Here is an 11659-nt window from a genome sequence, read left to right as displayed (position 1 = left end):
CCTGGAAGTAGCTAGAATTGGCTCAGGTCTATTAAATCATGGTCTTCCCGTGCCTTGGTTTTCTCATACATCTTTGCTGTATTTATGCTATAAAAACTAGGATAAGCCTGAGGCTAGATTAAGTTAAATCTTTTTAAAGTGCAAAACACAGTATTAGGTTCTGGAGATGAAGAACTAGAAAACTCTATAGCTGTTGCCCTCATGGAGCTCACCATCTAATAAGGAGAATGTGACTTCTAGTTTAAAAAGCATGGAAGAGGTCATAAGCTCAAAGGAGTATAGTTCTAGATCCGGATGGGTCCTTAGAAGACATTGACTCCAATCCCCTCATTTTACAGATGAAAAAAAATGAGGCGCAGAAAACTCAAGGGACTTGCTCAGGGTAACACAATTGGTAAGTGGTTGAGGCAGAACTTGAACTATGGAATTTCTAATTCGAAGTAGAAGGTAAAGGTAAATGGAGGGGCAGCTGGGTGGTACAGTAGATGGAACCTGCCCTGGAGGACCTGTGTTCAAATCTGGCCTCAGATGCTTACAAGCTGTGCCATCTAGGGTAAGTCACTTAATTCTGATTGCCTCCCAAGGAAACAAAAAAAAAGGTAAGTGGGTGATCCCAACAAGGTGATTAAAAAAAAAACCACTAGAGGAGGGCAAGATTGCTTTTGTGTGGGGAGATGAATACAGGCTTCATGAAATAAGTGGCGCTTGAGTTTGGTCTTGAAGGAAGAAAAGCATTTCAACAGATGGAGATATGAGGTAGGAGTATATTTCAGACTTGAGTGGGTGGGAGATGAAGTTGGTGGCCTATTGGAGGCAAGATAAAATCAGGAAATAGTAGTTCTGTTTATCTGGAAGGTAAGGGACATGAAAAGGAAATGGGTCCAGAAAGTTCACTTGGAAGCAAATTGTGAAAAGCCTTAATGCCATACTTGCCAGGCTGACACGTTTGTATTTTTTCCCAGAGGTGATAGGGAGCCATTGAAGGTTTTTGAGCAGTGAGGAGAGTGACTTGATCAGGCCTTTGCAGTATCACTTCATATGATGAGATGGTCTTGATGTACTGCTTTAGATCTGAAAATAGAACTACTAGCATGCTTTGTTCTCTCTCGGGTCCACCAAATGCGCCTTCTAGATGTATTTAACATGAATCAAGCATTTCCTACCAGAGAAAGTGATCGTCGGTCCACAAAGCAATTGTGTGAGACATCATCTGATCTGGCCAGGTTTGGCATTTTGAAATCAAGAAGACTCAGGGCACATAGGAGACCTGGATTTGGGAATTTGAGATAAGTGAAACCAGAACTCCTCTAGTCCCTCTTCTGATTAGTCCCCAAATTCAAACTGAGTCTTGAGGAGTTTAGCTTCTAGAGGCTGTGTGTGTGTGTGTGTGTGTGTGTGTGTGTGTGTACATGTGTGAAAGGAGAAAGAAGGAATGAGTGAGCAGATGAAAGAGGGGTGACTTCTGAGGTCATCATGACCTAAGTCACAGAGAAGTGGTTGCCATTCTCTGTAGATCTTTTAAACATCTTTGCAAGTTTCAGAACCACTGCTGGAAAATTCAGCTTGTCTGAAATGTCTGCTGCCAGGTCAATAGTCAATCCAAGAGCATTTTTTCCAATGGTAGCAGCCTTCAGGTTTCTCCCCAGCTCACCCTCATTTTAGTTCCAGCATTCACTCAGATGGCCCCAGGGAAAAATTCAGAAGGTTTCCTTATGGCCACCTTTAACAGAAGTGGAATGGCGGCTCTCTTACTTAACTATGGAAAGAAGAGATATTCTAAACTTACCAAGCATAAACCGATGCAGAACAGGCCTTTGTCGTCCCATGGAGCTAAGGATAGCTTTGTGTATTAAAATTGTGGTGGCCTGAATGTATCCAACAGTCTGTTTTCTGGAGTTAATGTCATACGCATGATTCAGAAGAGAATAATGGGGAAAACAAGCTGCATTAACTAATAACCAACTATTATGTGGAGAAAGCAGAGTCAAGTCGGACCTGTCTGTGCAGGGCTATTTTACCAAACTTTGTTGGGAAAACTCACTCCCGTTCAGACTCTTGCTGCTATAGTATTTATTAAGTGCTGCAGAAACTCCAGATTTTGTGAACTAATTTCAAAGATTTTAGCTCAAAAAGAACTTTTTCTTTGAGGATCATGAATCTGCCTTTGCTGTCATGAATGTGGTCAACAAAGCATTTCCAAGGTACAGTGTCACTAGGAACCTCACTCTGCACATAAAATATGGCTGAAACACATCTGGGCTATTACTTTAGCAATCCCATAGCACACACACAAAAAGACCACTAATTGTTAATTTCCCTAATCCTCTCTGCAGCCCATAGAGGTAGCTATAATTTTGATATACCTTTACAGCTAGAGAAACTGAGTCACAAGAATTAAGTGGTGTAGAAGAAAGAGTACCGGGCCTAGAATCTGGTGGTCAGAGGTCGAATCTTAGTTCTGTTGGTTATTTCTTATGTGGCTGGGGGCATCATTTCATCTCTCTGGGCCTCAGTCTCCTCCTCTATAAAATGAAGGGGATAGACTAGATCATCTCTAAGACCCCTCCCAGCTGCAAATTTATATGATTCTATCAGGCTTTCCCTAGACTCCATAGTAATCTAAACTCAGAAGGATCTCATCCCTTTGTCTCTGGGTTAAGTAATACCTAAAGTGTTGCAGAAAAAACAAACCTAATTGAAGAAATTAGAATAAGCAAACAGGAAACAAAATTATCTCTCTTTGGAGATGGTATGATGGTATACTTAGACAATTAACTAAAAAACTAGTTGAAATAAATTAGCAAAGCTGCAATATATTAAATAAACCCCTATAAAGTCATTGACATTTCTATATATTACCGACAAAATCCAGCAGCAAGAGATAGAAAGAGAAATTCCATTTTAAAATAACTGCAGACAATATAAAATACTTGGGAGTCTAACTGCCAAGACAAACCCAGGAACTATATGAACACAATTACAAAACACTTTTCATACAAATAAAGTCAGATCTAAACAGTTGGAAAAATATTAATTGCTCGTGAGTAGGCTGAGCCAACATAATAAAAATGACAATTCTACCAAAATTAATTTACCTATTCAGTGCCACACCAATCAAAACTCTCCCAAAATAAATTTATAGAGTTAGAAAAAATAATAACAAAGTTCATCTGGAAGAACTAAAGGTAAAAAATATCGAGGTGGGGCAGCTAGGTGGCTCAGTGAGTAGAGCACTGGCCCTGGAGTCGGGAGGACCTGAGTTCAAATCTCGCCTCAGACACTTGACACACTTACTAGCTGTGTGACCTTGGGCAAGTCACTAACCCCAACTGCCCTGTCTTCCACCCTGCAAAAAAAAAATGTCAAGGGAATAAATAAAAAAAAATATGAAGGAAGATGATCTAGCCATAGCAGATCTCAAACTGTATTATAAAATGGTAATTATCAAAACCATCTGGTACTGGCTAAGAAGTAGAGTACTGGATCAGTGGAATAGATTAGGTACTCAATACACATTAGTAAATGACTATATTACTGTTAACAAACCCAAATATCCAAGCTTTTGGGACAAGAACTCACCATCTGACAAAAATTGTTGAGAAAACTGGAAAGAAGTTTGGTAGAAACTAAGTAAACACCAACATCTCATACTGTATACCAAGGTAAAGTCAAAATGGGTATATGCTTTTTAAAAAAGTAATATAAGCAAATTAGGGGAACATGGAATATTTTACCTGTCAAATTTATGGATAAGGAAAAAATTTATGACCAAATAAGAGATAGGGATGTGAAATGGATTATTTTTATTAGTTGTATGTTAAATTAAAAAGGTTTTGCACAAACAAAACCAATTCAGCCAAGATTAGAAAGAAAGCAGAAAGCTAGGAAAATTTCTTTTACAAGTTTCTCTGTTAGAAGCCTCATTTCTCAAACATATAGAGAACTGAGACAAATTCATAAGAATATGAGTCATTCCTTAATTGATAAATGGGTAAAGGATGTGAACAAGCAATTTTTAGAAGAAGAAATCAAAGCTATCTATAGTCATATGAAAAAATGCTCTAAATTACTTTTGATTAGAGAAATGGAAATTAAAACAACTCTGAGGTACCACCCCACACCTATCAGATTGGCTAATATGACAGAAAAGGTATATGAGAAATGTTGGAGGGGATTGGAAAAATTGGAACACTAATGCATTGTTGGTTGACCTGTGAACTGAGCCAACCATTTTGGAGAACAATTTGGAACTCTGCTGACAAGGCTATAAAACTGTGCATACCCTTTGATCCAGCAATACCACTACTAGGTCTATATCTCAAAGAGATCAAAGAAAAATGAAAAGCATGCATATATATTTATGTATTTATATATAACACATATATACATACACACATATATGTATATGTATATATGTGTGTATACACAAAAATATTTATAACCACTCTTTTTTCGTGGTGGCAAAGAATTGGAAATTGAGGGGATGCCCATCAATTGGGAAATGGCTAAACAAGTTGTGGTATTGTGATTGTGATGAAATACTATCGTGTTATAAGAAATGATGAGCAGGATATTTTCAGAAAACTGGGAAGATTTACATGAACTGATGCAAAGTGAAATGATCAGAACCAGGAGAACATTGTACATAGTGACAACAATATTGTATGTTGATCAACTATGAACGACTTTGGTATTCTCAGCAATTCAATGATCCAAGACAATTCCAAAGGACTTAAAATGAAAAATGCTATCTACTTCCAGAAAAAGCACTGATGGTATCTGAATGCTGATCAAAGCTTACCTTTTTAAGCTTTCTTTATTTTTCCTGTTGTTTTTTGTCTATTCTCTTTTGCAACATGGCTAATATGGAAATATGTTTTGCCTGACGACACGTGTATAATCTATATTCAATTGCTCGCCTTCTCAAAGAGTCCGGGGGAGGGTGGGAAGGGAAGGGAGAGGGAGAGAATTTAGAACTCAAAAAAGTGTCAAAAATTGTTTTTTACATGTAATTAAGAAAAAAATCAGATAAAAAAGAAAGAACAAACCTTGCATGAATCATACATCCATAGACAGAAAGGACCTCAGAGGCTATCTAGTCCAACAGATGAAGAAAATGGGACCCAAAGAAGTTAAGTGACTTGCCTATGGTCATACAGGTAGTAAGGACCAGAGGTAGTATTTGAACTCATGACATTAACTCCAGAGTCAAGGTTCTTTCCACTATAATTAATGCAGCCGCAACCTTATTATGACCTTTCCCCTTTAGCTAAATGAAGCATTGTACAGGGTAGTATTTGAACCAGAGAAACTGAGGGTAGCAGGGTTGTAAGGTATGTTCAAGAACTCAGGCTACTACTAGCCAAGAGTTCTGAGACAGGAATTGCAGGATCACATTGGAAAGGACGTTCAGATACTGGAAAGTCTTGTCATTCTTGGAGAAGAATAACCACATGGTAATGTAATTTAAGAATAGCTTCTTCAAACTTTCTTTTATGGTGAGTCCATAGAAATATCACCTCCTTTTGCATTTCAGATCAGCTCCCCTAAAAGTAGTATTTCCTTTTTGCAGTGATGTAGCTGAAGAAGTCGCTAAATGACCAGTTCTTATATCCCATAGATTGCGTCAATTGTCTGATCCTTGGAGAATGAGAAATGCTTATTGGACCTGTTGCTGGGTGTGATTCTCCCTCATCCTCTCCATCATTCTGACATTACTGTTCAAAGGCAACTGCCTCATCTCTGGCTCTTGTCCCTCGTCTTGCTGGGCAATAGGTATCAGTGTTCTGGGTTTGCAGAACACAAGCAAATGTTGTTCTTCCTACCCAATCTCTTCCCCCCTCACTTCTCCCCCTCCCCCCACAAAAGACATTCAGGGAATGTCAGAGATTAACTAGTCTAACCATTTCATTTTGCAGATAAGGAAACTGAGGGCCAAAGAAATTAAGTTGATGTTTAGATATTTTTCTTTTAATGCAAAAATACAGAGCAATGACCTCAGCTCCTAACCTTTGACTGTCAAATCCTCCAATCCCAGCCCAGTCTGTCAAAACTACTACTTGTGAGGCTCAGTCTGAATACATCATCCTCCACAGTGGGCAGCCCAGACTGACCATGACCTCAAGAAATTTTTTTGGTCTTGCTTTCCAAAGCTGTCTTTTTGTTTTTTTCCAGCTCAGCCCCAATCACCCCATATCCAAGAAGCAATAGCTGTGTTATGGGGGTGACATTTTATGGGGTCAGCTTCCCTCTGCATTTATCTGTGAATTTTCTGGAACAATCACCTGGGGTGCTTTTCAAATCTCTCTCAGCCATTCCAGCCTGGCTGATTGGGCTCTGAGGGATACAGACTTCTCTGAGTGTTTCAAGCCCCAGCTGTTCTTTCTCAAGAAAGGTAAAACTTCTTGCAGCTGAAGTTAAGAAACTGTGTTCAGGGAGAGGGATGGGGTGGGTGAGCTAGAAGGTGGAATCTCCACGAATGAGTTCCAGGGAAGAAGGAATGAAGCCTTCAGTAAATTTCCTACATTGGTTCCTCCACCCTTTAATTCTTTTTTTTTTCTAGCTTATTTGCCAGTGGATCTCTGGGAAGTTGGACCAAAAATGTGAAATACATGTTTATTTTAAATGAGGATTATGTAAAGGGACTTAAATGCTGCTCAGTAATCCTTTTACTGCTGGGTCCTGTTGGTTCTGTCTGTGTGTATTGTCTCTGCTGATAGTGGCTTTTGGTTTGAGCTTCTTTCCACCCTACTAGCTAAATGTTTGAGTGCTATAGCCACCATTTTATAATGTGCAGATCTGTATCTCTGAGACAGCCCAGAGGGGGCTTAATCTTTCCCAAGCCACAACCACCAGCCAAAGCCGGTGGAGTCTGAGAAGCTTCAAGATCAAATAAGATGAAGTGTTGTAAGAGTGCTTTGCAAAGATAAGCATTATATAAATGTTTGGTGTTATTATTTCTTGACCAGACCTCTGTCTAATCCCTTCCAATCCATTAAGTACTTATTAGTCTCAAGAACAGACTGACTTATCTTGTCGTTTACTTGTGTCCAACTCTTGAAAGCCCCAGTTGGGGTTTTCTTCACAAAGATACTGGAGCGGTTTGCCATTTCCTTCTCCAGCTCATTTTACAGATGAGGAAACTGAGGCAAACAGGGCTATGTGATTTGCCCAGGGTCACAGAGCCTGAGGCCAGAGTCTGAGGTCAGATTTGAACTTAGGTCTTCTTGATTCCAGGCCCAGTCCTTTATCTTCTGTGTCACCTAGCTGCCCTGACTTATCTTAGTAGAAGAGTAAGCTGATGCTGGGTGCATATTGGAAGCATGTAATTCAAGTTAATTTAAAATACAAAAACATTTACAGAGCACCTTTCAGAGAAGGCATGATGCTGGGCATTGGTGGAGATTGAAATGAGGCTAAAAGAGTTGGGGTGTAAATGGATGATGAAGTGGAAACATCCAATGTAGATTACTCTTGATAGAAGTTTGGTAGGAAAATTTTATTCAACTCAATTAAGCAACTATCTATTAAATTCTTATTCTATTCTAGGCACTGATAATACTACCTGACATAAATAACTCCAAACTTTTAAAAGTATGTCTCGTCTCTCTTTTTAGCTTCATGACAATCCTTATAAGGGTAAGTACCTGTAATGCCAATGGATATTATTATCTCTATTTTAGTAATGATGAAACTGAGACTCACACAGGTTGAATGACTTGCCCATGGTCATACAGTGAGGAAGGATTTGAACCCAGATCTTCCTGGCTTTGAGTTCTGAACCCTCTCTGCTATACAAGTGTGCTTCTAGCAAGGGAGGAAAGAGATAAGACAACAGCTTGGGAGAATAGCAAAGCCTATGGAAAGAGATACACACATATATTATACACACACACACACACACACGCACACACACACACACATATATATAAGAATAGGGGAGAATTTTTTAAAAAAACTTTCAAAAATTAAAAACATTAAAGAATGAGGAGAATCTGCATCTCTGTAGAGTAAGAGAAAGGAATCAGTAGGAAGGGAGAGACTGAAGATATACTAGAGAAAGGAGACGATAATGTTGTAGTGAGGCTATCTCCCATATGTAGCATGGGTGTTTCATTGTGGGGCTCACAGGGAGGCAGAGTAGAAATATTTAGCCTCTCCTCCCTTCATCTGCATCCAAAGGAGACCTCAATTCCTGCCAGGAGAGTAAGTAGGGAGCTGGAGCCAAATGTTTGCCCCTCTGCTCTCCTCAGAGAGATGAGGGACTGGGCTAGAATATATCTATCTGCCCCCTTAAATATTGTTCGCCAATGGCTGTGTTTGTCGGATTCATGCTAAGTCTCTAATTGCTATTTATTAATGGAGAAAGGAGGACCCAAGTTTTATAACCGAGACTTGACTCCCTTCCCACCAAATGCCAGTTCTACAATGAACGCACCTGGGAAGTAGCAAAGGAATCCATTCATCCAAGTCAATAGCAAAACAGAAGTTAGGGCAAGTGTGCATAGGAGAATACATGCCAGACAACACAGAGTGAAAGAGCTCCCCCGTTGGAAGTGAGGTAACTTGGTCAACCAAGAGAGAGAGGTCCCAGATTTCACCCCATGGGGAAATATCCCCAAATCTCTAGAGGAGCAAGCTAGGGATACGGACATGGTGGAGACTGCTATCTTCTCTCATGTCAGCCTCTTCCCAAAGTCTTATTCTCTCTTTAACAACCTGAAGCACACAGTTGGCATCTTCCATCTTCTCTCTTGAAGTTGGAAGCCAGACGTATCCAAAGGGAATGCAGAGTCCAAAGAGACTCAAGAGCTGGAAGAGTCATGTGACTCCAAAGCAATTTACCTCTCCACAACCGAGAAGAGAGTCTCACACTAGTGGGACTCAGGAAGTGGGTTACAATAATCCTCTGTTAAATCTTTCTAGTTCTTTTACTTCCACAGTTTTTTTTAACATCTATGCTTTCATTTATGAATACAAGGTGGCATAAGCAAGTTGCTTCATCTCTCAGTGCCCTGGGGAATTCTTTAAATTTATTTATAAGTTGCAAAATTGGCTACTGATCTGCAGTGGTAGAAGCAGTTTCCTTACTTGGGAGCTCCTGCCATCAATAAAATCACTTGTCTGGATCAAAAAGAAAAAAAAAGAATTGACATAAGGCAGAAGGGAAGTATTATTACCCTTTTATAAAAGATGGAGAAATTGAGGCACAGAAGGGTGATTCCAAAATCAGTATTTCACACATCTGTCCAGGGCCTTTCGACAGATAGATTTTGATCGAATTTGATTTCCCATGTGTGGCTCAGTGGGAGGATTTTCTCACTTACCAGCCCATGGAAGCAACTTTCGACCTCCTCCAGTTCCCATACTATTTTTCTGTTTATGCTTCAAAAGAGATATGATGTGGTGGAAAGAACAATGAACTTGGGGTAAAAAAAATCCTGCCTCCAGCCTTAGGTTAGTTACTCTACTTCTCTAAGGCCAAACTTCCTTGTTAAATAGGAATAATAACCCCGTCTCTGTTGTTGTTGTCGCTCAGGCATTCAGTCCTGTCCCCTTCTTTGTGGCCTCAGGGACCACAGCACCATGCCCTTCTATCCCCCACCATGTCTCAAAGTTTGTCCAAGTTCATGTTTATTGTTTCCATGACACTATTATTCATCTCATCCTCTGCCGTCCTCTTTTCCTTTTGCCTTTAATCTTTCCCAACATCAGGGTCTTTTCCAGTGAGAACCATCTTCTTACCATGTGGCCAAAGTATTTAAGTTTCAGCTTCAGTCATCGACCTTCCAGTGAATAGCCTGAATTAATTTCTTTAAGTGTTGACTGATTTGGTTTCCTTGCTATCCAAGGGACTCTCAAAAGTCTTCTCCAGCACCACAATTCCCAAGTGTCAGTTCTGCCGGGCTCAGCTTTCCTTCTGGTCCAACTCTCACGGCCATACACTGCTACAGGAAAAACCATAGCTTTGACTATATGGAGCTTGTACTAACTGCTAAAGGAGGATGTTTTGAGAAAAGTACTTCGTTATGCTGTTGTTGTTATCTTAGCTGGTCGTTTCCTAAGCTGACAGTCATTGCCATGCTCCTTCATGCAATTAAAGTCAGAAAAGAAGCCTTATGGTCACACCCTGTCATTTTGCAGATAAAGAAACTGAGGCCCAGAGAGCTGAATTAACTTATCCAAAATCCTACAAGTAGTCAGAGCTGACTGGAATTCAATCCAAATCCTCTTATATATTCTTACAAATTCAGCACATTTTCTACTGTATCATGTTGCTTCCATCATCCTTTCAGGGACTCAACACTTTCCACCGTCTTCCTTTAAGAGTTCTTAGGCATGCTACTTTTAGATAATTAGATTATGACTTTATATAGAGAGATCATATTTCCTAAACCAAAAATTAGATCACAAGGTCTGATAAAGGATATTCAAAGGATCATAAATAACATCTTGTTGTTTGAATGGGCCCAAGAGATGTGTACTCAACCTTTTCGTAATATAAATGAGAAAACAGATTGGGGACAAGTGACTTATCCAAGACCATGAAGATGTAACAGATCTGGAAATCTTTTTGTAAAGCCAAACAAAGTATGCTTCTGTTTATGAAACTGGGGTAGTCTTAGAAAATCTGGGAATACACTTTCAAATAGGCGTAAAGAAATTGCTAGTACATCTCATATGCTGATAGTTTTATTTTTGAGTCACCCAGACCCTAGAGTTGCAACCTAGAATCATCAAGTCATCTTTGACTCTATTCTCTCCTGTCCACATCCAGTCCCTTTCCAAGTCTTTCAACATCTACATTTTCTTCTTGGAACATCCACCCTTTCTTTTCTTGGGGGACACCCACATTTAGGGAGTATGGCATGGATAAAGAAACAGCAAAATCAAATCAATAAGCACTTATTTAGTGCCTACAAAGTGCCATACACTGTGCCAAGTGCTGGAGACACAAATAAAAGCCTCCCCCCAAAAAACAACCTGGCCCCTGTTCTAAAGGAGGTCACAGTCTAACTGGGGAGATAATATACAAACAAATGTACAAGCAAGATGTTATTGTTGTTCAATCATCTTGGTCGTGTCCCATTTTTTGTGACCCCGTCTGGGTTTTTTTTTTTTGGCAAAGATACTAGAAGAGCTTGCTATTTTCTTTTCCAGCTCATTTTATAGATGAGGAAACTAAGGCAAACAGATTTAAGTGACTTGCCTAGGGTCACTCAGCTAGTAAGTGTCTGAGACCTAAGATTTGAACTCAGGTCCTCCTGACTCCAGGATTGGCAATATATCCATTGCACCACCTAACTGCCCTACATGCAAGATATGTATCCGGAATAAATTGGAGGCAATATCAGAGAGAAAGTACTAGTATTAAAAGGGACTTAGAAAAGCTTTTTAAAGAAGGTGGAACTTTAGCTGCGACATGAAGCTTCCTTTCAAACAAGGAGGGAGATCATTCCAGGTATGGGGGACAACTAGTAAATATGCAAAGCATTGGGAGATGAAGTGTCTTGTGGGAGGAACAGTAAGGATGTTAGTGTCACTGGGTCATAGAGAGAGAGAGAGTAAAGTGTAAAAAACTGGAAAGGTAGGGAATGGCCAGGCTATGAAACACTTTAAAAGCTATACAGGATTTTACATTTGATCTTAAAGATAACAG

This window comes from Trichosurus vulpecula, chromosome 2 (assembly GCF_011100635.1).
Source record: "Trichosurus vulpecula isolate mTriVul1 chromosome 2, mTriVul1.pri, whole genome shotgun sequence".
NCBI lineage: Eukaryota > Metazoa > Chordata > Mammalia > Diprotodontia > Phalangeridae > Trichosurus > Trichosurus vulpecula.
Note: the sequence above shows the minus strand (reverse complement) of the source record.